General features: G+C 38.4%; 1 non-coding gene and 1 pseudogene across 1 annotated transcript; both read left to right on the forward strand.

Annotated features, from left to right (window-relative positions):
- The first annotated feature begins 304 nt into the window (after positions 1 to 304).
- On the forward strand, positions 305 to 27,929 carry LOC114492174 (annotated as a pseudogene).
- Positions 26,190 to 26,323, forward strand: LOC114493687. The gene has a single exon (XR_003684296.1). It is a non-coding gene; the product is annotated as a small nucleolar RNA SNORA22 (small nucleolar RNA).

The following is a 27,929-nucleotide window of genomic DNA, read 5'->3' on the forward strand; positions in this document are numbered from 1 at the left end:
AAGACAAGACCCAGAATGAGGAAAGGTATTTACAAATCATATAACTTATAAAGGATTAGGATCCAAAATATATTTTTAAATACTCAAAATTTTATTCAAGCCAGCATTTAAAAAATGATTGGACCTGTATTAAAGGAACACTTCCTGACACCTATGAAAAAAGCATCCCATGTGTACAATTTGCAAAGTTTCTGTATTATGGTAATGCATGAAACCTGGCAGGGAAAAAAACCCTTAGCTTAGGTCTCTACCCAGCTCTTTTTTCTTCAGCAACGTGATACAAAAACATTTACTTATCTGGGTCATGGTGTTTAACCTGCAGTGTGGAGTTGGCACTGTCCAAAGTTCACAAAACCATGAAATAGCATGGGAATCTGGAAATGGACTAACGATTACAGCTCAAGTGACCTGTAAGCACCTTGTGGTGACCTTTCAGAAATCCTTTAACCTCACCAACAGCGGCAGGAGGTACTTTTGGGGGTTGGCTAGAGAAAATCAATTCTGGCAAATTCTGTCTCGAAGGTTTTCTATTCCTATATAAATGTCTTCTCATGGTACTTATTCTATTTCTCACTACCAAATACTATCATTGTAGATAGCAAAATACAAAAGACAAGCTACGCCTGGGGCTAGAATTTAACAAGACTATGCTTTAAAATTTGGCTACTTAACTATTTCCTGAAGTCTACACAAAGGCTAGATGCATATGGACACAACAAAGATCTTGTGGGAAATAAGCTGCATGAGAGTTTGAAACATACATAAAGGAAGTTAAAACAATTTCACCCATATTTATGACTCCAAAGTGTTCCCACTTAACTGAGGAAAACCATTTCAACAAAGAGACTAGTCTAATACAGTTTGATTCTTGAGGATTAATTCCATAATCTATGGAGATGCCGTTCTTAGCTGGGATTTGTGTAGTGTTTCTCTTCTGTTCTGCCATCAAGGAAGATTACAGATGCTTATGTGGAGAACCATTTTTGTATTCAACACAAGAGCAGAATCTTCCTTTGTATGTTAAAACATCTTCTTTATCCATTTAAAAATCTTTTAAAAAATGGAAAGCTATATTTTGAAATACCAAATTAGAAAAGAAAGTATAAAGGAACTGCTTGTAATTCTGATCTTGCAGACCACGGAAGAATTACAGTAAGAAATAAGCTTAAGATAAGTGGTTGGCTTATTTTAAGTTCTGTAAATTAACTTTGCAATTTCAATTTCCAGCAAAATCACAAACTAGAATTCTGAGATGCTTTTGTTTTTTTTAAATGGTGAATCAAATATACTAAATATTTTATTTTTAAAAAACTAAGGAGCTGCAAAGGTTAAAATGAAACAAATTCTCTGAGGTTAATGAGCATTAATAAATTTTATGCTAAGGATATCTACTGGAACTTGACCTTCCAAGATGGTCAAGTTTTCCTTTTGATGACTTTTGGGGAATAATTCTGCACAGGTCTGTCTTGTTTCTACATGTTTTGTGAAAAAGGTTCTCATACCCTTTGTTCTAACCTATCTTTTCCATAATGTTTATTCACTGGGCAGCCTTGGAATATAGCGATAGTGTCTCCATCCAGAGCAGAACCAGGCATGCTTAAATGGCCATTATAAAAGGTGTGGGTTCCTTAAGCTCAGAGTTTCTGTCTAACAATACAACCCAATGAATGCACAAGGTCATCTGAAAGCCTTCTATGTCACCTTGTGGGGACTGAGGCTGGGGAACGAGTGCAAAATGTGACACTCGGGCTACTCCTGTTGCTACAAAAATAAACTGGCCTTTATCTTTGACTCAGGTGTCTCCAGTCTTGTACCAGCATCCATGAAATTTCTTGGCTCAAAAATAGGGTAAAATCAGAATAAAAATATCAGGCCCTGCAGAGTTCTTGATAATGGCTGCATGGGATGGAACACGTTTTAAAAAGAAAGGCTAGGGGGCATTGAAGATTTTTAAAAAGCTGAGAATGTAAATGACTACAGCCTTCGAGAAATAAACTCATCGGTAGAAGGGATATCGCGGAAACTTGGTACTGGCTGAAGAGGGCAAATCACCCATAAAAACTCATAACTATAAGCTCTCCATCACATGGGTGTTCAGGTCAATGTTACCTATGTATGCAGGTCCAAAGAAACCATAAATGGAACATTTGATTTGAAGATCCCATATCAGCAGTAACCTCTATGTGACTAGCAGATATATCAAAAATCAATATTGATCCAGGCCTCACAGAATTCCCAATATTTCAAAAGACAAAACACACCGGGAAACAAAGTGCCATGAGAGAACACAAGTAGATACAATAGACAACAAAATCCGATGCACAAAGATACAGTAATCATCACAAAATAATGAATGTTGTTTTATATGTTTAAATAAAAAAAGAGAGGCTGTAAAATGTAAATAGAATGAAGAAATAATTGAAAAGTTTTCAAGGGCACTTGCAAAGAAACAAGTAGAAGCAAAAAAAAAAACAAACTAAAAGTAAAAAGCTCAGTTCAGAGGGGAAACAGTGTCTTAGACTACACTGGCAATAGCTACTAAATTGAAAGGTAAATATAAAAAATACAGAAATGAGAGGCCAGGAGAAGGAAAATGTAAAAGAAAACTTAAGGGAAAACAGAAGATAACATGAGAAAATGTAATATGTGTCTAATTTCCAGAAACACTGCAGAGAGAATGGGGAATAAACAACTTTCAAAGATATAATAGCTGAAAATTTTCCAAAACTGTTGAAAGTCCTTGGATTCAGAAAACCCAAAAAATCACAAGTGAAAAGAAAAAGATATATACGCCTAGACTCATGATTATGATACTTAATACAAAAGATGAAATTTTTTCTTCAAATGAGCCACAGAGAAATGAAATATTATCTAAAAATGAATAACAATTAGCCCTTTCTCCTCAACAGCCACCATGTCACTGAACAATGGAATGATTTATCCAAAAGGCCAAAAGAAAATAACCCTCAATCTAAAATTCTATATTCAATAAATTATCTTTGTAGAACAAAGGAAAAAAGACTTTTATCAGAATTACCAAAAACAAAGAGAAAACAGATTTGTTACCTTGTACCCTACAGACTTTACTAAAAAAATATTCTACATTGCTTATTTTAGGCAGAAGGAAAACAACAGAAGGTGTGAGACATGACAGAATGTTGAGAAAAGATATTGTTAAAGAAGTGGATAGATCTAAATCAATGGTTCTCAACCTGGAGCAATTTTTCTCCCTCGGGCAGCACTTGACAAACTGGAAGACATTTTTATCTGTGACGCTTGTGGAGGAAAAGTGCTGTCTGCATCTAGTGTGTAGAGGTTAGGCATGTGCTGAACACCCTGCAATGCACGGAACAGCTCCTCGCAACAGATATACCTGGCCCGAATGTTAACAGTGCTGAGGTTGAGAAATGCTGAGGAGAAATGCTCTACATTATCAATGTGTACAACACTAATAAAAATTTGTCTTTCGGGGTTAGAACTAAAATATACTACAAAAATAGAGTATAAGTTGGGAAGATGGTGATTAAAGTATTCTCAGATCTTTGTCTAATTTGGAAGGAGGAAAAAACCTAATGGTCTGTAAGCTTTGGTAAATTAAGTGAGTGTATTAAAATAACAAAGGTGGCCCTGGCTAGTATGGCTCAGTTGGTTGGAGTCTCTTCCTATAGACTAAAGGGTCCTGGGTTCTATTCCCAGTTAGAGCACATACACAGGTTACCAGTTCGATCCCCAGCTGGGGAGCAGACCAGAGGCAATCAGCTGATATTTCTGTCTCACATCGACGTTTCTCTGTCTCTCTCTCTTCCCCCACCACTACTTCTCTCTCTCCCTCTCTCTCTCTCTCTCTCTCTTTCTCCTTCCTTCTTACTGTCTTTCTGAAAGCAGTGAAAACAAAAAATGTCCTTGGGTGAAGATCAAATATACATATTTTTATATAGAGAGAGACTATATGTGTGTGTGTGTGTGTGTGTGTGTGTGTGTATAGTGATTACTAAATGGATACACATTAAAAATTTTCTCTAACCTAATAGAAGGAGGCTATAGAATGAGAATAAAGAGAAAAATACTAAAGAGGAGACATGAAAGGAGAAACAAAATTTAAAATGTGGAAAAAAAGAGTAAGGAATATAGCAGAAATAAATATAAATGCATCGGTAACTAAAATAATTATAAATAGACTAAAACTCCCCAGATCAAAGAAAAAGCTTATCAGCTTAGATAAAATAAGAATTCCAGATAAATACTGTTTACCAGAGATGCTCACAAAGAGTACAACATAGATCTGTTTAAAGGATGGAAGGAGATATGCAAGGTGACCATTATCTTCACATGAAAGGTTTCTGTAGCTATATTGATATTGAACTTTTTATTGTAATGCAGTGACCTTTTCATTTAATCTTTTGTAAGTCTTTTTGCCTTAAGTCTATTTTGCCTAAGTTCAACAACATGAAATTAATTTGACCATTGTACGTACTAATATAGCCTTAAAATGTATTTTTTTATTTTTTATTTTAATTGTTCAAGTACAGCTTTCTGCCTTTTCCCCCCACCCCAGCCCTCCCCACCTCCCTCCAGTTTCCACCCATCCCATATTTTTAAATAGGCAAAATGACAAAGCAATTTAACAAATCCATCATTCAATAGGTAATTTTTAATATACCCTCTCAGTAATTGACACAGAAAGCAGAAGTTAAATTGGTAAAGGTTTGAAACAAGTTTTATAGACTAACTCACCTAAATTTTGAGAATAAATTAGTTCTTATGCACATTTTATATGTCCATATGCTATTGCAAGCTATCACAAATTATGAAAGGATTGGTATCGCTTCCCACAATGAGAATAACATAAGGCACAATTACAAAAAGACAGCTAATAAAACAATACATTTGGAAATTTTAAAACACTTTAAAATAATTCACTGACCAATGCACAAAAAGCAATGGGAATTAGAAAACAAAATTACATGACAAAGATAAAGTGGTACCTAAAGAAAAATGTATTGCCTTAAATTATATATAAAGAAAAATATCTAAAAATTGAGACTAAAAAATTAAAATAAAGCCAAAGAAAACCATTTTCTTTGAAGTGTAATGCAATGTAAAAATGTAAAGACAACAGTAATTAATGAAATAGAAAACAAAGCAGAACAGAAAAAATTAACAAAGTTGAAAGGTTTTTATTTTTAAAAACTTTGTAAAACTTTATTTAGCTTTATTAAAAAGTGCTTTAAAGAACTCATGAAACTGACAATATTCTGACAGGATTGATCAAGAAAAAAGAATTTCTAAATGAATAATCTTAGGAATAAAAACAGGGACATAACTGTAGATTCTTCAGGAAACTAATAACAAAAGAAATGAACAAAGTTATGCTAAAAGTAAGTTTAAAGTTGATGAAATGGTTAAGTTATTAAAATGGAAATCACCAAAACCAACTTATGAGGAAATTTTTTAAAAAAGGATAATACTATAAAATGGAAGAAATTGACTGGTGTGGCTCAGTGGGTTGGGCAACATCCAGCAAACCTAAAGGTCACAGGTTCGATTCCTGGTTGAAGCACAGGCCTGGGTTGTGGCCAGGGACCTGGTTGGGGGTGTGTGAGAGGCAACTGACCAATATTTCTTTCATACATCAATATTTCTCTCCCTCTTTCTCCCTCCCTTCTCCTCTCCTTAAAATAAATAAATAAGTAAAATATTTTGTATAAAAAGAAGCTGAATTAGTAGATAAATGTCTTCCCAAAATGAAAATATCAGGCTTAGGTAACTTCACAGGAACGCTCCTTCCAATTTTGAAATAATAGATTACTATATACATAACAAATTCTTTTAAGAAGGGCAAAAGAGGAAACTCTCCCCAGCACATTGTAGAAGGCTAACATATCTATAACAGTAAAATAAAGCATTTTTTTTAAAAAAAGAGTATCCTAGGCTAATCCCAGTAATACACAAACCATATAAAAATTCTAAGCAAAAGATTAGCATCCAAATATGGCAAAGTATAAAAAATATATTTAATAACCAAGTAGAGTTTTTTCCAGAAATGAAAAGTTGTTTTAGTGGTAGAAAAATCTATTATATTTTTACCACATTAATAGCTTACAAGGGAAACTATGTATGGTGCTAGGTGGGGACTGGAAATATTGGGGGAAACACTTTGTAAAGTATGTAATTGTCTAACCTCTATACTGTGCACCTGGAATTAATACAAAATAATATTGGATGTAAACTGTAATTGAAAAATAATATTTAAAAATGTTTTTTAAAAAGCTTAGAAGAGGAAAAAGATCAACTCAATAGATGCAAAAATTTATTTGATAAAATTTAGCATATATTTTTATGATTCAAAAAACAGAAATAGAATAAAATGCTCTTAAATTGATAAAGAACATCTATAAAATATAAATACAACAAATGACATACTAAACTTCAAAACCAATATAAATATGTCCACTTTTACCTCAATTTAGCAATGCACTGAACAACCTAGACAGTGCAACAGAACAAGGAAAAAATATAGAAGAATAGGATCAGAAAGAAAAAAAGATTGGTATTAATTATAGATGATATGATTGTCGTCTTGGAAAAATCCATAAGATTTCTCACATAAATTATGAGAATCAGTAAGAAAGTTTAGTGGATTATCTAGAAATAAAATGAAAATTAACTAGCTTTCTAGAAACCAGTAACAAACTGAGGAAAAAATATATAGTTTTCTAAAATATTGTTTACTACAGAAAAAAATGATAAATTTTACATAGGGAAAAATACCTAGAAATTAATCTATCAAAATATATTCAAGACCTTAAGGAGCAAATTATAAAAGGTTTTAAAATACATTGAACAGACCTATGTAAATGAAAAGAGATATCACATTCATGATGTGAAATACAAATTTTTACCAACACGTGCTTTCTTCTTCCCCCACAGAAGCACACCTGAGTCACAGCCCAGACAGAACAGAAGCATCTCTGCTTTTGTGAGAAAGTAGGAGTGTTGGTAGAAGTTGGCCCATTTCATGGGACAAGGAACTCAGTGAGGAAAGACATTTCCCCTGCTGATAGAATTCTGGTTGGCCCACTTAGAACTTCCTTATTTTTGTTTTTTTCTCCCTACTGCAGTTGATCTCCTAAATTTACTGGCTATTCAAAGTGTGGGTCTCAGGCCAGCATCACCTGGAAGCGTGCTAGCAATGCAGAATCTGGACCTAGTGAATCACAGCCAGCATTTTTGTCATATCCCTGGGGAGTTCTCTACATTCAAAAGTGTGAGAAGCATTCTCTAAGAGGCCCTCAGACCAAGACAATCTACTTGGTATGTTGCTCCTCCCCCAACCCTTCTCATCAGTGAGAATCCTCCAAACCCTCGCTAATACAGAAGCCACCAGCCACTTGTGGCTATGGAACATTTGACACGTGCTGTCAGCATAAAATATGCAGTGGATTTCAAAGACTTAACACGTGAAAGCAAGTGTAAAATATTTTACTTTTCATATTAATTATAAGTTAAAATAATAATATTTAGACATATTGGGTTAAATAAAATATATTACCAAAATTAATGTCACCTGTTTTTTCTTACTTTTTTATTGTGGCTACCAGAAATTTTAAAATTATACATGTGGCTTGCACTTGTGGCTTGCATTATATTTTTCCTGGCCAGCACTACTCTAAATCCCATCCTCTGCCTCCTGGCTTGAAACTGTTATGACTCACATACCTATCCCCATGCTAATTAGCTTCCTGGCTGCAATCCCATAATAGTCACCCTTTGATATAATGAATAGCCCTCTGATTGGACAGGTCTTTTGGTCCTGTCCATCTCCATCATGTTGCTGGAGCTCTGGTGAAATGTAAACGTTTTTCTCCCAGAAGTGTAGGTTTTACTGAGGTTTAGAAAGAACCCATAAATCAGAAACAGGGATCGGGGCTTTGGTTCAGCCTAGGCCTTTAACGTTCTCTGTGACGTTGCCACATCACTCCCACCCTTTTTATCTGAAAACTGAGAAGTTTGAACTAGATAGTCTTCAAGATTCTGGAAACACAAAAGAACAGCCTTTTACTCTCAATTGTCTGGTACGCACATTTGCTGTCACCGCAATTAGATTGCAGCCTCCTTGAAGGAGGGCATTTGAGCTTACTTTTAGTTTTTTTATTTTTCAGTTTTATTGAGGTATAACTGACCAATAAAATTGTAAGATATTTAAAGTGTACAGTGTGATAATTTGATACATATATACATTGTGAAAGGATTTCCTCCCATCAAATTAATTAACAGACCTATCACTTCACATATTTACCATTCTTCTTTTTTAGTGAGAACACTCAAATTTTACTCTCTTAGTAAATTTTAATTATGCATTATAGTCTCATGAACTGTAGTCACCATGTCATACATTAGGCATTTTGTCTTATACCTCCATTTCTAACTCCCAGTGCTCCAACTGAACGTCCAGGATCTCAACAATTGTCCTTGATAAGGACTTTGGTGTCAAAGAACAAACCATTGGTTCAGGCAGATCCAAGTGTTAGAAAGAACTCAAGATCCCATAAAGACACAGAAGTAGAGACATAATTCATAAGCAGTTGCATCTGAGCTAAATCCCGCCTGCAAATTTGTGTCCATGTGTTTGTTTTTAAAAGTTTGGCCATCTGACTGTAACCTGAGGAATCTTGGTTAAACATTTCTTTAGGCAAAAACAAAGAAGGTTGAGTAGTTAAATATTTTACCTCTGAGGCTAAAATTGTGTTATTGTTTCCCTCCCTGCTGAATGTTTAAGGTGGAAAACCAATTGTAAATGTTCAAAAGATTTCTAGCCATGAAAATCTCATCATCTATGAAAATATAGTGGTAACCAACACCTTTGAATGGTTAATTAATTAAACAAACATGTATTAAGCATCTTCTGCTGTAACTGAGTCAGCAGTCTTTGTGGAACAGACAAAATATGGAGAGAGCTCAGCTAACGGACAATGGAAGACCTGTCATCCCCTTTTCTTAAGCATTTTACTACGTAGTTGAGGAAACCTGAACATACAAACTGAAGAGGACTAAATGGAAATTCACACAATACAAAAGTAATCAACAAACATCTATTGAACTCCTGTTACATGCACAGTGCACAGCAGGTACTCATATGAAAAAGGCTAATACACAAGTACTCTCAGCATAAGTGCTAATGGCTCAAAGGGAGATCTGATTAGCTTGGTGTTACAAAGATTCAGGAATTGTCTGAAAACAACAACAACAACAACAACAACAAAACAGAAAACCAGGAGAGGATGGCTCAGGGCAGATGACAGAGCCTCCAGGTAGAAGAGCAGTTCTCTCCTCCCACCAGAGAAGCTGGGAGAGGTGAAAAACCACAGGAAGGGGATTCAGTCATCTGAAAGCCTGATGAAGGCATGTGGTTTGTGGGCCACCTGTGAAATCTCCTGGACATCTTGTTACAAATGAATATTTCTTTGACATATGGCAGAGCCCTCACATCAGAACCTTTGAAGGTGAGCTTCAGAAATCTGTACTTTGAACACGTTGCAGGTGATTCTTCTGTATTCTGAAGTTTCTGACCAGTCACTAGATGAGAACAAGGGTGTCAGATTGATTCTGACCTCAGTCAAAGACTCAGTTTCCCCATCTGTTGAATAAAATCAATAAATACTATCTACCTCTAGTTTTGTTGGGAGGATCAAATGATTAACAATCTAAGGTTATCAGACATATAGCAGGTGCTCAGTAAATGCAATAGAACTTACAATAAACTCATGAAGAATTTACCAACTATAGCCAATGATAATGTGTGACACATTTTTAAATTTTGTTAAGAGGGTCAATGTCATGTTAAGTGTTCTTCCTGCAAGAAAAGAAAAAGCTTCACCAAATGTGACTAGATAAAGGAGACACAAGGAGGAAATTGAACAGAAGAAAATTCTAAAAGGGTGGAGCCGGAGGAGCAAGCAGAGATCTTGTCCCCTGAGGACATGTTTCCAGGGATAACCTCTACTTACTGGCTGCTGTCTGTATGCCAGGCCGCTTTCACATCAACTCAAACTTCCTTATGATCACCCTATGAACTAGGAGATTAGTACAACTGGAGATGAAGGTCAGCTAAGTGAGGTGTCCTGAGCAAAGCCACACCACTAGGAAGTCATACAACACAGATTAGGCAATGAATTGTGTTGTAGTTATATTGGCAGAGTATAACATATGATGTATCCAACATGCCCTCCTCAGGCAGAGATGAGCCAGGACAGGATCAGGTGTGCCCGGGAGTGAAGCCAAGTTCAAAGACCAAACAGTATACAGATATCAGGCCTCAGGAATGTGGGGTCAGCAATGGAGTCCTATCAACTACTCCCCCCAAACCTTCCTTATTGCTCCAAGCTATTATTAGTAACCACAGAGACAGAGAGAGAGCAGATATTTATTCTGCCACATTTCTCTAAGGGAGAAAATTTAAACCATTGCTCTATTACTCTGCAGTCATGATTTGCTATTAGTATTAAATGAAATGAAAATACTTTATTCTACAGTATTTCTTATTGAAGTGGGTAGAGTTCAAAACCCAAATACAGAAACCAGGGTTCTGAACGGAACATAGTGTGCCTTGGAAGGTGATCATGATGGATACCTGTTGTGTTTGCCTGGTCAATATCCAATCCACTTCTGTACTACCACTCTGATTTTCATGGGGGTACCACTCCTCCTCGCCTAAGACCTTGCAGTTCTGATGGGGTTGATCTCCATTCCCAGAATCCAAGAATGGACACATGACCCAGGCTTGCCCAATTAACATACTCCATGCCTTCAGTAGCAGTCATTGGCTTGGGGATGGCAAGTGATCTGAATTGGTCTAATCAAGAACTGATCTGAGAATTTGCACTGGAATATCAGGGGGGAGGTCTCCTGCTGGGATTGAATTTGCCAGGTATTAGCTAAATTTCCTGGAGCATTCATCATGGAGGAAGCTGCTGTGTCATTTGTACCTCCGGATCCTGGCCATCCAAAACTTCTCTAGTTGTTTCATATGAGCCAATGATGCATCTCTCTCTCTCTCTCTCTCTCTCTCTCCCTCTCTCTCTCTCCCCCTTTCTCTCTCGCCCTCTCTCTCCCTCTGAGCCTGTTTAAATTTGTATTTTTGTCACTTAAAAAAAGTCCTAACTAATTCACAGCCACATATAACTCAAAGACCATCAAACTTTTTACCACTTTCCACTTAAGAATAAACAAATGAAGAGTGAGCATAGTGTAGATAGTGAGAGAATTGGGATGAGAGAAGGAAGATTGGTCCTTAATCCATGGTCAGGGCTAATGATATCAGGGGGAGAAAGAGCTTAAAGCATAAACACACACACACACACACACACACACACGTGAAGCTAGAAATAATACAGGTAAGATTCATGAGGAGAAAAACAAACTGGAACATGTACCCTTGTTCTCTGAAAAAAAGGAAAATGAGGACAGAGGCCTAGCAAACAACTATGTCCCTAATCTAAATTATGGAGGAGAGAGGGGCTATGTTTTTTTAAAGAGACAAGGAAACTACAACAGGAATAGAAAAGGACACAGTATTTTACTACAGGGCATATTTGGGACAATTTTTATCAGGGAAAGGCATTAAAATCTAGGATTTTATTTCAAAATTTAAATTAAGCATTTAACTCAATCTGTTTAGTGGACCAAATTAGAAAATCTATCCAAAATTATCTTTACCAGCAAACATCCAATTTTCACATATATTATAGTAGAGTTGGGAAAATAGCCAGCACAAAATTCATAATGCTTGGATGTGTTTATAATCATCCTGCTGACAGACAAAAGTGAAAACAATTTAAGCATTTAATTCCATTGTAATACAAAAAATTAACCTCTAAATAATTCGAGGCAAAGAAATAGTCCCTGTTCCCATAAGTGGATTTTATAATTCTGTCTGACTCAGTAATGTCTGCTTTTAATTTTCTTCATGAGCAACAATTAATAGATCATATACTTCCGTGCAGCTCTGCAGGTGCCACACAACCAAATAAACACAGATTAAATATGGGAAGAGTGAGAGGAGAAAGCCATTTGGTTGGTTCGTCCTCTCCAACTGGGAGTCTGATTCAGGGCCTATTTGTAGCAGGATGGCATGAACTGCTTTATTTAGGTTTAAAGGACAAGAACTTAACTACAAAAGAAAGTACAAAGAAAAAGATGTTGAAATTCAAGAGACAATATTAATAAAGAAGTCCAATAACTAGGATGAAAAATAAAAAACCACATCAGCACAGTGGTGAAATTTCATTACATTTCTTTCAAATTCTTAAACTCCAGGTATATTCGGTTTGTAAACTTGAGTGACTCTAAGACACAGCGGAAGTTAATGTGTAATCTTTCTAAGTGACTGTATTAACTACCGCAGTATTATTTTATGCAAATTAAGAAGTGGGCATCGGTATTGGGCTTCCCAATAACTACAGTTTTTCCCGCTCTGGCCATTGATTCCAGTGGATTTTATCTGTGACTCTTGGAGGTGGGCACCTACTGTATCATGGTCAGGTGTTTACATGGCAGATGCTTCCCTGGACTGCAAACCCTCCCAGAGCTAGAACCACTTCTTGCTGATTGCCATTCACACTTTCCCTAGCACAGCGCTAAACCAAAAGGAGCCTTGGCAAAAGCAAACTAATGTTTCTCTTTTAATTCATAATAAAGTTTATTTTTTGCCAATAGTTAAAGCAAGAATTATTTTAAAACCAAATTGCCAGGATTTTTTCAGTACGCTAACATCAGGACTACGCCTGTGAACTTTATTTACATACAATATTAAAATCCAGAATAAGATGAAATTTTTATATTCATGGATTTGTTAAGTAGTTATATTGCATCACTTTTAAAATAATGTACATGTATTTTGCTTTATTTTATATATTCCTTTAAAAATGGTGATTAAGAATAGCTTAATATTATTTTTATTATAGTATTTATACTATTTAAATAGTAGTATTTTTTTCATTAAAAATTTTCGATAAAGCAAAAGAATGAACAAATGCTGTGATTTCAATACATCACAAGAAAATTCATGGAAAACCATGAGGCCTTAAAGTCAAAAGCTACAGCACATGTAGTAATTTGGCTGAATTGAGAACAGAAACAGAAAGAAACAACATCATCTTTAAGTCTGCCAGAGTAAAACACATTCAAAAATGATCAGAAGTCATCAAACTCAGCCATCATGACTGATAACTCCGTATCTTCAATCTCCAAGCCACCCCTGTGTTTCAGGCTTTGTGTACAATGATGATCTGAGACATTCCTTTCCGGTGCTCCATAATCAACTGCCTTCATCTACCTTCCAGGTTGGCAGACTCAGGAGGCAGACTGCCAAGTTCTACCCAGCAAGCTGCTTAACCTCCCACTGCCTCAGCTTTACCATCTGAAAAATGTGGTCAGTAAAAAGCTCTACCTCACAGAACTGGTGGGCGGACTAAAATAGAGCCTGGTACATATAAACTGTCATGTAAGTGTTTAGTAAACAGATACAATCTCATGTGAGGCCATGGGTATGTCGTTCCTACCTACCTCCCCATGGCTCATGCCTCCCACTTTCTTTTATTTTCTTCCAAATGCCAAGCTCTTTCTTGTTTCAGAGCTTTCATCTCTTTTTTGCCTTTTCTGTCACTTGTTTTTCTACTTTTGTCCCCTGAGGCCACCAGAGACTTCCCGAAGTGATAGCATTTTATCCAACATCCGAGTTTTTTGTACAATGGCTTCCATCTCAGCAGAGTTAAGGAGAACAGGGGCCTGTCAGCGAGGTGGGTGTTGTTCTTGAAGACCACTGATATAAATGCTATAAACGTTCAGGAGTCATAGAAGTCATATAGTCATGGATCCAAGTTCTGGCCCATCCACTCATTGGCCAGGATATCCTGGGTCAGTCACTTAACCCCCACACAACATTGTCCTCTCAAAAATTAGGACAGGGTATACCCACCCTCCAAAATTGTTGAAAGGATTTCATGAGGCAATGCATGTCGAAGGGTCCTCTACACCAAACTAGGTTCACAATTTAGTGTAGTTATTATTTTTATTATTATTAGTTGCTATTTTTCTGTCCACAGGATGACTAGCATTCAAATATGTCATCTCTCAGTTAAGCATATGTCTTTATCTTGATAAATACATTTTATTCTAGTTTGTCACAGTTGATCCATTAGTTGCAGCGTTTTATGAAACAATGAAAAATTATGCCAGGTGTAAAGACAGTTCCTAGGTGCTATGTTGTCAGAGACCTGGGCTCTGTCGCACCGGACAGCTTGACAAAGGCAGTCGTTTGGTAGTATGATTGGAATGTGTTAGGTATGTTTTCTTTTAGTAAACATTTCCTCATACCCAACAGAAAAAGAGTAGAAGAAAGAGTGAAGCAAAAAAGTCATGTTTGAGGACCTACTACGTGCCAAACACTTATGCCAAGAATTAAGCCCAGCACAGTTTTCATGGCCCAAGGACCAGGCCTGAGGTGTGGGAGAACATTCCTGAGGTCTAAGCAAGGTTACAGAGACTGTGGCCTGTTTGAAATGTTTTGCATTTAACAAATCAATGCCTTTAACAGGAAAAAGAATCCAGTGTGCTATAATTGAACTAGCCATAAGATGGTTATTTATTTTAAATATCAATTCAAAGTGAACCCCAGGGCAGGTGGTTTGACAATAGGTCACATGTACAAAGGCACTTGGTGAGAAACTTCCACCTTTGGTTCTGCAGTTTTCAGTTCTACTTTCCGCTCAGCCCAGGTAACTACAGGTATAACCTCACTGATTTTGTGAGTGTGAGGCTGGAGCCAGTGGTGCGGGCGGAAGGGCCTCCACCTGGGACAGGGCTGGCTCAAAGCGGGGTAGCTTTGACGGAGCGCTTTGATACGGCCATTTGATGTCAAACTTCCTTGTCAACATCTAAAATTGCCATCTTTTCAAAACAAATAAAAGAGTTATCCCCTACCAGTGTTGGATTCAGTTCTTACATTAGAAAGAAAAATATTAAATTTGGTATGCAAATTATTTATTCAGAATGAGGAAAAACATACAGCAAATTAAAAATTTTACAAATTTTAAAGAGCTACAAAAGCACAAACGTCAAAAACCCAGAAAAACAACTTTTTTTATTAAAGTTGTTTAATAAACAACTCTTTTATAGCCTAGCAGACCTCTAAAGAACTTTTTCCCATAATTTTTGACTATGTACTTCTTGGTCATCCTTTTGTGTGCCAATGTAATTATAATATCAGACCTTAGAGAGAATATAAAAATAATTTTTCTTCTTGCATCCTTGATCAAAATTGTTTTTAATTATTGATAGTTCAGAAAAGTCACTGAAAGTTACTGATAGTTTAGCATTACAATTTCTTACTGGCAAATACACATATGTTCTTAGGTTGGTTGTCAAATTTTGAGAACCTTCTACCAGCTTTCATGTGAGCTGTACGATTTCAAGGCATCTCAAGCTGTCTTGTGCAAAGAACAATCTTACTCTTCGAATGAACAGAACTAGTCCGTGAACTTGTTATAATAATACATTATAAGTTCTATGTTGTCATTGTTGATGTCAGTATTTTATTTTTACATCAGTTATAAGTGTATTTTTCCTATATACCGGTGTGATTTGGTAATATGTTGGGATACATAAAACATGTTTGTTCTATAAACACAGTGATTCTGATAAATACCCTTTTGAGAGACTTCCAAAATATTTCTAAATGTATCAAAACATTATCAAGTATATTTCTGGCAGCAAAGAACTTCTGTTTTGATGAGGCATTGATAAAAACTGAGTGATTCTCTGACAATTTTGTGTGACCGATGATTGGAAGAATTTTCCACAGACTGACTTCTGGCTCTGAATATTTGGAACCATGTTTGTCCTCTACCACCTACATCCTGTCAGTGGTAGGAGCTTCAGCCCACTCACCTGTCACTCTGCAAGCTCTGGGCTTACACTTTTGTGTCATCACATTGGTGAGTCAAAGCAGTGGATTGTAGGAGTGATACTGGGAGTGATTGCTACACCAAAACAGCTAGCTAAATAGCCCCTCATGGATATGACTGTAAGCAATGTAAATATACCCCTTTGACCTAAATATAAAGAGATCCCCAACTCAACATTTCTGCAGACTGTTCTCCAAAAGGCCTGTGCCAACCCCAGTGCCACTCAACATGGCAAGAGGAGGTGAGGGTAGAAAGAGGAAGCAGCCTTCACTACCCGGAGTTAACACTTCACACGTATACATTTCATAAAAGCAAATGACTCTATCTACATACCATGAGGGCCTTCCTAGGGTTTTCAGAGGGGCCTATACAAGTGAGGGGACTTGAAGCTTATGCTTCAACATTTGGTCTCTGATTTTTACTCTGTCCCTAAGTTTAAACTTGATCATGAAGAATTTTCTTCCTTTGAAATTTTATTTCTGTATTATTTGAATACAAAATGTTATTCTATTTGAATAAGCTTTAATTTTAAAATCAGAAGAACAGCCCAGATTTTTAGTCTATTGGAATTGATCAAGTTAGACTCTAAGGCTCATCCCCAACCTCCACTTTGAAGGAGTGTAATAACTAGTAAAATCTCCATGTATAATGAACATGGGAAAATGAACTACTGAGAAAACCATCAGAAATCTGAGTGTTTTCTGGGGAATATGAGGTCCTATTATGCTACAGATATCCTTTTCCTATCCCTACCTCCACCTTGCCTAATGGATAATATATACCCACTCAAATAAGATAACACAATGAAGAAGTCAACTTACAGGTGTTCGTCCTGTAGCTTTTTAAATGAGAAGACAGAAAGAATACTTAATTAACCCTGACCGGTGTGGCTCAGTTGGTTGGGCATTGTCCTGCAAAGTTAAAGGTCTACACTTGATTCCTGGTCAGGGCACATGCCTAGGTTGCAGGTTCAGTTCCTTTTGGAGCGAGTGTGAGAGGCAACCAATCGATGTTTCTCTTTCACATCGATGTTTCTCTTGCTTTCTTTCTCCCTCCCTTTCCCTCTCTCTAAAAATAAATAAAATCTTTTAAAAATACCTCAATTAAATGATCCCACCTATTTATTGATTAAAAGGAAATGATAATGACAATTGTCATTTCAGAGATAAATTTAAAGTATTGACATATAGACGATACAAATACATTCTCAGAAAGTGAGCAGGTGGCCCTTTATAAGACTGGCAAATGTGATGAGACTATGACTCCTTTTTCCATGTAGTTCGCCAGCAATTTGGGAGCATATTCCATACCACCTGTCTCCCACCCCTGACCTCATCTCATCCCTGATCCCTACCTGAGGGGGGATAGTTTGGAGAATAGGTTGGAATGGGGTGAAGTTCAAAGATGAGGTAAATCTGATTCATGTATTATTCCTAATTAAAATAGATATGCTTTTAGTGTTTGTTTTTAGTTGTGTCAAAAATTGCCACCTCAATATCAGTGAATCAAATAGCTACATCCAAACATCAAAAACCCTAGTGAATTAAATTATGAAACAAAAGTCATGGAGGATTATATATATTTTGGATAAATTTTTAAGGAATAAATGTATCTCCATATTGTACAATATTTCCAGATAGAACACCAGAACATATATCTATTACTCTTCCTTATCATTCCTTAGAGCTTATTTTATGGATGTGTCTCAATAGTTCTTTTTAACAGAACTGCATTTTAAAGAGCTTTCAAAGCATACTCTCTTCTTCCATTCCAATGTCAAATTATAAAATAAAGCAGTCCATAGCAACTATTCCATTCTTGGGTGCTTTGAAAGGATAGCAGTTTTACCGTACTAGGGAAGAGGAGCTTAAACATGCCGAGGAAGCATCTTTTGGTGAGATAAAGAAACCCCTGGTTGCACCAAGATGGGCAGCTAGGCATTCACTTGTCACACACACCTCCACTTCAGGGCCTCGTTGCTGAGTCAGCCCAGGGAAATCTGGTAAAAATAGGTCCACAAGCCTTCTGTTGGCACCTGCATTCTTAATCTTGCCTTTGTTGCCATGGATGTCTCCAAGACTAGGCATTTATTCATTTATTCATTGGAGAATGATGACTTTCTCTGTACTAGAAAATGAAGATACTGCTTTGAATGAAATAGGCATGGCTCTTGCCATCATGAAGATAACATTTGAGCAGGAAAGGTAGAAAGTAAGCAAAATATTACTCAAACAATTAATTAATCGTAGAGGGGATTTCCCCATGTTGCCAGGAATACTGGATTTTACTTTGTGACTTGGAGAGGAGAAAAAAATGTTGGCCAAGAGCTCCAAATCCATACCCTTTCACTACGAGCCCAAGGCAAGGCTGCTTCCACTCTAGACCCAAAAAGAATAAGGAAGGTGGACTCCAGTTCACCTGGTAGGTTTGGATCACTGAGCCCACCCCTGGGACACCTGATCACAAGCCCACCCTGTGTTGGGAGGCATGTTATCAGAAAAGTGGAGATGAGTAAGTTTGTTGATCAGACCAAAACACAAAGTCTATAGCTCCATACCCACATCTTTACAGGCAATAATGATCTGGGACTTGTTCTAAAAACAAGCAGAAAGGCAGGGTAATATTGTAAGTACAAGAGTGATGTGGGCGGGGGGGCTGGGATGGGAGTAAAAGATAAAAAACTGTACTTGAAAAACAACTAAAATTAAAAAAAAAAGAGAGAGAGAGAATGATGTGATCAGATCAGATTTTTTTAAGCACCTGACTGCATAGTGAAGAATAATGTAGTCGGGACCAAAAATAGAAGCAAAGAGAACAGTCAGAGGTTATTTCCAGCAAGAGATGGTGATGTCTTGGTTTAGGGTGGTGACTTTGATGATGGAAAACAGTAGACACAGTCTAGAGCTGCATCAGCATGTGGCTGACAGAGTTCCAACTCGAGCCACCAGCTCAGCGATTCTTAACCTGGCTGCTCATTGAACTCTCCAGAAGACCCTCATCCCTAAGATTCTGATTTAATTGGTTAAGCAGGGCACCCAGACATGGGTATGTTTTCAATGCCTCTCAGATATTTAAAATGTGAAGCCAAGTTAGAGAATCCCTGAATTAGGTGAACAAGAGTTCCCAGGAAAGGAAACACCCAAAAGAGAGAAAGTTTGAGGAGAAATTCCGTGGATTTCCACTCTTATGTGGGTTTTGTCAGAGAAGCCCAAGTGATGTAACAAGTTTAAAGTTGAACATACAAGTCTGGATGGGAGAGGAAAGATCTAAATTAAAGATGGGTGAAAGGGATTGACATTTACTTTCTAGTAGATGTTATGGCAGAATGTACAGTTACCTAGGGAGAGAGCGGGAGGGGCCTGAAAATGCCCTTCACTAAAGGCAGAGGGTGATGAGTCAGCAAAGGAGGCTAGGAAGGAGTGCCAGCAAGCTACAAGGAAACCAGGAGAAAGGAGTGTAGCCAAAGTCAATGCAAGGGAGTGTTTCAAGAACAGAAATTGTAAGTGGGTTGAAAGCTGCCTTTAACTTTGTCGGGCCCTGAAGTTCCGCCCTCCTTCCCACAGTCTGACCTCTGGGTTGATCTCAGGCCCTCCCCATGGTAAGTCTCCATTTTGGCAAGATAACTATTAGCAAGGAGTTATTATTTAAAGGTCAAACTTAGGAGACTTCAATGCCTGGTTCTTCAGGATTCGGAAAATAGTTACAATGTCTCTTCAGGTACTAAACAAAAAATAACATTCTCTGGGCACAAGCACATACACTGAGTGCTTAGGTTTCTAGCACGTAGGCCTACGTTAAGTTCACTTATCTGTGGGTTTAAACTTGGCAAATATTGCAACTCATTCAGGGTTCAGTAGCATTCTTCCTGTTGCCAAGCGTACCCAGGGCAAAACGAACTGAGTGATCCTTCAAGATTCGCCTCCCCTTTGGGCCCCTGCTGTCATATGTACAGATTTTTGTTATTATCATGATGTCTATACCATTTGACTTTATATCTCTACATGTGTGTCTCCTTCTGATTTTTCTGAAGGCAGGTAATAGTCTTATATGAACTTGTATTCCCAGCACCTATCACAGTGCCTAGCACTTGGTGTGTACTGAATAAATGTTTGCTAGATGAATGGGAAGTTGCATGATTTTTTTTCTGAGTTCACAAACAGCCAATCTGGAAATTCCATCCCTAAGTATTCTTTCATCATAGATTGTAATGTACTGTTTAAATAAAGGATGTGGTTTATCCATGTTTAAGTTTTAGGTCAATTTCCTATGGAGTTAGTAAAATCTCATTCCAGTACAAATTCTTGAATCCCTTGGTGCCTTGGGTTTTCTGCCTATAAAATAAGAACAGCGATGCTGATTTCTCTCGGTCCCGCAGTGAGGATTGTCGAAGTCAGAATTCTATTTGCCCATCAGGGGTACTCCTTGGGTTTGAGAACCAGTGACGATCATTTCTGTCTTGTTCCCTCTCTGAGTATATTGTCGTTTGGATGCTGTGGGAGGGCAACAGGTAAATTCGAGTCTGTTTACAGTGCACCTGGAGCAGTTGCCAACAGGCTGAATCTTAAAATCAGTGGAGGATTCCCCAAACAAGGAGCTGGTTTCATCTTGCCATTCTTTTCCACAGAGATAATTTTTCTGGAGGGCTCCAGGTCCTTCTGTACTGGACACAGAATAAATAACACATTGGTGGCCTTAGGGCAAAGCTAGGCCATCTGCAGCAATTGTAGTCAAAACTGCTTTGAAGGTCATGTCAGTCTTGGATGAGTTTGTTTAGAGCTCATCTGCCCCTGAGTTCAAGTCTGCTGTTGAGTTAAGGGTCTCTTGGTGAAAAATCTGTCAGAGAGGAGATTACCTTAACCAAGGGCAGTTTTTCTGACTGCAAATTAAATAATGCATTTCCTTTTACTATAGGTTCACTTGACACACAGTACATCCATTGACTGAGTGCTGTTTATGCATCAGGCTTTTGGGCATTGTAACTATCTCCAGTTTTACACAAGCAGGGAGTGAGGCTCAGAGGCATTAAATGATCTGCCCAGTGTCACACAGCTGGCGACAGGCAGAGACACCAGACAAAACTCCAGGATCTCTGACTGCCAGCTTAGCGACTTTTCTACAATTCAGTGTTGCTTCATAGACACTCATTTTCTTCCTATAGGTCTCTAATATGCTTTATTTTAAAGCATATTAAAATAAATATTGTAAAGCTAAATTTCAAGTTGGCTGACTATTTGCAATCTCACCTCAAAGGACATACATGTGGGTCTTCTTGTCATTTAAGATTCTTTTGAGACAAAACCAAAAAATAAAATAAAATAAAATAAAATAAAAGCAAGTATAATATATGGCTATCTGACTGGGAACAATCACATCTATGATCACATTTCTTCCTTTACTTTTAAAAAAATCTGTCTTCCATAGCTTTTCGATTTCTTTTTTCTGTTTCCCACACAATAGGCATGTGATCGTGTTAGAATTGCCAGGAATTCAGCCCTTTGAGTTTCAGGTGAATAGCTGGTGCATCGACTGTTTCAGGAGGTGCCCTGCTCACGCCCAGATGACAGCAGCTCCCGCTCCTGCAAACTGCATACAAGTCTGGGTTTCCTGTGCTTTTCATGTTATACCCAGGAGGCTTTTGCAGATTCTTAAATTCTCATCCACAAAGACCTAAAATCTTCATCTGAACAAGGTAGAAATTAATAAAAGTCATGACGTGGTCCCTGGGGAAACACAGTTGCATTTTCTCCAAGAAGTACTAGGCAGACTGTACAGCCACCACAAGAACACAGGTTCATTTGATTTTCCTTTCAGGTGTCAATTCCCAATGATTGCTTGTAGCTGCCTAAATGACTGGGTTAAGCAAGATTCTGACGTTGTGCCCAGGCTTAGTGACAAAAATGCTGCAATCCATTTGTGAGGTCTTCCACGGGCAGTAGGGAGTTGTGGCAAGGCTGTGCATGTGCCAAGATTTGCCACCCTGAAAAGGCAGTGGTATAATTTAGAACTCAAAGGAAAACTGGGTTCCAAGTAAGGGGTACATCACTTTTACAATGGCAAGACCCCCATTTCATAAATTGCCCCCAAAGAAAACTTATGAGTGACATACTTCCAATGAAAACAAAAACAACTAAAGTATGAAGAATGAAGAGGGCATATTATTCAGGGAGGGGACAAGCAGACCATGTTCCTGTGATTGATTTCTCTGCATGTGCAGGGACATAGGGACTATGCTCAGTTAATAAGGAAAGACACCAGATCCGGCAAAACTTGCCCTGCTTTATACTTGAGGGCAGCACAGTTGATGGGGGAGTGGGAAGCCTCAGTCTGACTATTCCAACTGAAAAATACGAAGGGAACATCCTGGCAGGACTGACATTTGGTGTATGAGCTGATCACACCAGCAAAACAGTTGTCCAAAAGTCATGGATACCTGTGGAAAGCTTCTCTTATTGACCCTGAACAAGACTTTAAGTGGGACTTAGGGTACTATTAATATCGTTATTGGTGGTCTTTTGGGTATGGACAGCTCCTCCTAATACCCTGCGTCTGTCTGATAGGTTACACTTCTCTTCCCTGAAACATCCATCATGGAAGGAGCAAAATAGACAGTTATTAAATTGCAGCTTGAAGTAGTGACTGTTATCACAGAGACACGGATGAGATGCAATCAGAGGCAGGGAAACTAGCTCTGTCTGGAAGGTCCAGGGAAGGCTTCTTGGAAGAGAGATTAGAGCCAGTTTACTGGGCAGAAAACCATGAGGAGGTCATTCTGGACATAGAAGACTAAGCAGAGGCATGGAAGCAACAGTACAGTCAGCTAACTGCAACTAGTTCAGGTCCCTAGAGCACACAGTGAGAGAGGAGGGGGTGGAACGTCCAGATTACAATGGGTCTGAAAGTCACTGAAGCTTTTTAAGCAGAGATGTGGCGCAAACATCTTTATTATTCAATGTTGTTGGTAGCATTGTAAAGACTGAATTGGAAGAGAGGTAAAGAGACATGCTGGTTAGGAAATTACTGCAATTGTCCAGGTTAAAAGAAGAAGAAGGAGGGGGGAAGAGGAAGAGAACAATTCAAGAAAGGAATTAAAATGACCAGGACCTAAAGACAGATGGGTGTGAGGAAAGAGGAAGAGAGGAAAGAAAGAGGTCCGGGTGATCCCCAGGTTTCAGGTTTGGAAAGATAATGAGTGTTGGGAGCCGACCAACAGCTGACCTTTGACACAGTCAGGTTGGATGAGACGCATCTGCACAGCAGAGGCAACTGTGGCCAGATCTCCTGTCTATCTCTTCCTGTATGCCTGTCCCTGCTAGCAATAGGTGATGGGATTTTGGGTTATAACTCTGTGTTACAACAAAAAATCTGCACGATGCCTCTGATTTTACTCAAAATGACTTGCTGACCACAGAATAGAGACCGCTAGCAACCCTAATGTTGCCTGTTTCCCTCACCTGGGAAGTTAAGCACAAAATTAAACTATGGGCAGACCAACTGCCAGAACACTGAAGGAAGCTGTTGCTAGGAATGTTTCTTAGGGAGTCACCACTTGAGAGCTTAAGATTTATTAGAGCCACTACCCCTCCCATACCCTGGATGGGAGTGTATAGAAGCAAGGAGTTCTAGTTGAAAATAATAATTTCAGTACATGGAAACAAACACAAAACACGGCCCTCCCCCCAAGATGTATAAATCAAAAAATCTAGGCAAAAAAACCATTTACCTAACTGAGATAAATTTAACCTTAATAGATAATAGTTGATTTTTATATACCTATAAATCACCCCTTGCACCCTTTTAATTTAGACCAATTCCTAGAATTTTAATAGATATCTAGTTATTAATTGGCACCTGAAAGTTTATGCCTGTATAGCTTTGTTGGCTATCTGATTAATGACCCTCTTGGTCAAAATAACCTTTGTTTAATATGGTTGATCTGTGGGACCTTCTGTTCTTTTTGGTTATTTCTTTGTTTAACATGATTGATCTGTAAAGCCTTTTGTGTTTTTAGAAATTATATCTATGGTCACTGTTTCTGTTTTAATAATCACACTATGCATTGAATGTTGTATAACCTCCCCTACAAAAATAAAGATTGATTTTTTCTTGGTGAGTCAGTCGGGCCCAAAAAGCCTGGCCGTCCTCCGGCACCCCACTGGGTCTCTCCCTTCAGTCTCTTCGCTTTAGCCGTGCATCCTTCAGGGACCCTGAGACCTCGACGAGGCTGGACCCCGGCAAATGAGGCTGGAGAAGATGGAAGGAGCAGTGGGGTTCGGTTTTTCTGCATGCCTCTTCCAACACCAGAGCTAAATCCAGTGATCAGTGGAGAGCAGGAGCTTTGAAGTCAGAGATTAGGATTCAAGTCCACTGCTTTCCCTCCCATTCAAGAGCCTCATGGTGTTGAACAAGTTATTTAGCCTCTCTGAGTCTCAATTCCCTAATGGCAAAACTGAGACTGGCAAAATACAGTGCAGCTCACAGTCCGACGGTGAAGACTGAATGAGAGTACGTATATCTGATACTTAGTACAGGTCCTGGTACATAGTAAGATCTCAGTGATGCTAGCTATTTTTGAATCAGTAAATACATTGCTTTTTTTTTTTCAAAGTAAGCAATAGGATAATACTTTTTATCCTCTTGGTCACATAAAATTCACTTGCTATTTTTATTTCACTGGCTTGAACCTGACTTCTGCTAAGGCATTTATGATATAACACATGAAAGCAACTCTTGAATTGGCCTTCAATCTAAGGACTCACCACTGGCTCCTTGACCTAAAAGTCAACATGGCCTCCTGGGAACCTGACCCTTGGGAGCTCACATTTAAGAGGGGATTAGGCTCTCCCCCTTCGGATCATACTGAGATCAGTCCTAATCCAATCAGTACCATAACTTGATTTCACACCTCCCTTCACACAGCTCTTGTAAGGGATCCCTACCAAGATAAGCAAAGGACAAAATTATTAAATCTATGAAGCAGACAGTGGTATCCACAGTGTCCAACACAGGATGTGGCATGTGGCAGGTACACGGTAAGTCCGGGTTGGATAAACATGTGCACTCCCTGCACCACCACTGCGATGTCCAGCCTCAGGAAGCAACACTTGCACGGGGCCGATCCCTAAACCCTCTTCCTTCTACCTAAGAGTGTCCTCTGAGCAGCATGAATTGTTCTTTGCAGACCTTTCAGAGCATGTAAATAAGTGTGCAACCTGCCAATCACAAAGTGAAGACTACAAAACAAATACGGATTACAACACTAATGCAAATATGGGTATATTCCTTCAAGTATACATGGATAAACTAAAACGTTTTTGCCCTGCAGTGATTCAGTAGATTGGCCAAGTTTCTCTCTCTGAATGTGAATGCGTCCACCCAGACAATTTAAGGCAGTATGAATCAGTAGAACTTATGGGTGCTTGTGTTTTTCAAACCCATTGAAAAGAACCTAATTTAAGGATCTGTGATTTAATGAGCCTTTCAAAGCTGAAAACATATCCCACTGAGATTTAAAACAGAAAATAGATTTAAAATAGAAAAAATAAAACAAAGCTAGTTTTGTGTGTCATGGACGCAGAAAGGTGCTAGAATTATTTACTGCTTTCTGGGCTTTGCATTACGACCAAATTGATATTTTCCAGGTTTTTCATTAACTTAAAATGTTCAGAGGTAAACACATCATTTGCCATGATTAAATCCAAGGCATTTCCACAGCTTCCTTCTGAGCAGCAGAAAGTCAGGCCAAGCAGTGAGAGTGCTAGTCGACCCCTTCTCGAAAGCAGCACGAGAGGAAAATGCGCTGACTTCCCCGGGCAGCAGGGCTGAGATTCTAACGGGCACAGCAAGAGAGGCTCTGCAGGCAGAATCTCGGGGGAAAATGTTCTGGTCCAGAACTTTCTCACCTCCAAAATTGAAATTCACTCTACCTTATCTTAAAAAGCCCCATAGATTCTCCAAATTATAAAAGAACACAGAATTGACCTGCCCGCCTTCACACTGGCCACACGAGCCACACGAGCCCTCCGTAAAAGGCTCTGCAAGGGGAGAAGCTTCTGCCACCTCTCTGGATGGTTCGAAGCAGATCCAAATTAATAGAGATACAACTCTCAGAAGTTACTAGGGTTTCAAATTTCCTCCCCAACCTGAATTAGACTGGTTAAATCAGTTTCCATTAGTAGCTAGTCTTTCAAAACAGATGGAAATTTTAAAATGAATAAAAAATCCAGCTCATGGCACAGTGAATACCCAAGTGTGCTTTATAGTTCCCTTGGCTTTGACTCTGTGCTAGAGCAATGCCTGTCCTTTTCCTCTGCATTGAAAGGACTATTTATCCTTGTAAATGTGTTCAGAAAGTCAGCACATTATTAAATAAGTAAGTAAATAAGTAAATAAGTAAATAAATAAAATCCAATTCAGTGTAATTTTTTCTTCCCACTCCCTACACTGCACCCCTCAGTCTTGGAGATAGGACATCTCTAGGGTGGCCCTCCACTGGGTTCATAAAGCCCATCCGATGGACAGACAGAGGCCATAAAACTAGCTCTCAGCTGCCACCAATGTGAGAGGCCAGCTGGTCACCCAGCAGAGCCCTGAGTAAACTGTCAGGGGGAGGTAGTGAAGAACGCTCAACAGGAAAGCCCCGAACAATTTTTTTTTTAATCCTTTTCCTGGATCCCAGTATCTGATTTAGCATGCAGCTAAATGTTGGATGCTCACTTCTTGACCCTTCCAAGACTGAGTCACAGGCTAAGGTATTCATTTATCTTATAACTTATCTTATAACCACATCCTCTTTTCACTCATCTTGCAACCACATCGCCCACCCCTTACATTCACTTAAGATGAGGCTAGACCTCCTCAATGCTTGTCCAGAACAGGGTGTTGCTCTGACATTCCAAGAGGTTAGTGTATAATGAATGACTGGTTCAAGTTCACTAATATTATCCAGTTTATATACACAGATACAACCTCTTATAATATCAGTTAAGTTTTTAAAAAATCAGACGAAGCGATTTGAAGATGGCATCCTCCAAACAAAGGGCCAGCCACAGAGGCTAAGAAAAGCGAATTTTGTAACCAGAAGCCAAAGTCAGAGAATGGAGATAAGTAGAACTCCTCACTATTCCTGATGATTGGAAGGAACCAGCTATTTCCAAAGAGGACAACCCCAGGGGACTCTTAAATGAGGGCAGTTTTGCAACTTTGTTCCCAAATTATAGAGAGGCTTACTTGAAAGAGTGCTGGCCACGGCTACAGAAAGCCTTGAATAAACATCATGTTGTCGCAACTTTGGACCTGATCGAAGGCAGCATGACTATTTGTAAAACAAAGAAGATTTTGATCCATATATCATCATTAGGGACAGAGACCTGATAAAACTATTAGCAAGGAGTGTTTCATCTGGACGGGCATTGGCAACTTTGACATACTGTTACATTATGGTCCAGGGAAACACCGTTACAGCAATTTGGACCTTTTTGTGGCTTACAGGAGACCTTAACGATTAAATAAGAGTTGGCAAAAGATTCTGAATTATGATCACAAGATTGGGAATGATTTTTGCCACAGTTCAACACAAAAATGTGAATAAATGCAAGGAACCAAAGAAAAAAACTATTAAGAAAGAGCACACACCAATCCCCTCACCATAGCCAGAGAGTCAAATTGATCAAGAATTGGCTGGTGGTGAATACTTTCTGAAGGCAAGTTGAAAGAAGAGGACAGAAATGAAAGCAGTGAAGGTTAAATGAGCAGAAGCTCTCAGTAAGACACAAGAGGGGGAAAACAGAGCTTTGATTCTACCTACAGGAAAACCAGGTGTAAAAGCTGAGGAAGCTTCTTCTGAAACTGAAATTGATGTGGCTGCCATCGAGGAAAAGATTAAGAGAACAAAGCATTAAAAAGTGGAAGCTCTTGTAGTTGAAGAAGTTTAAAATGGAAGCAGATGAAAAGAAAAAGAGGACAAATTAA

The sequence above is a fragment of the Phyllostomus discolor genome, chromosome 1 (assembly GCF_004126475.2).
Source record: "Phyllostomus discolor isolate MPI-MPIP mPhyDis1 chromosome 1, mPhyDis1.pri.v3, whole genome shotgun sequence".
In the NCBI taxonomy this organism is placed as follows: domain Eukaryota; kingdom Metazoa; phylum Chordata; class Mammalia; order Chiroptera; family Phyllostomidae; genus Phyllostomus; species Phyllostomus discolor.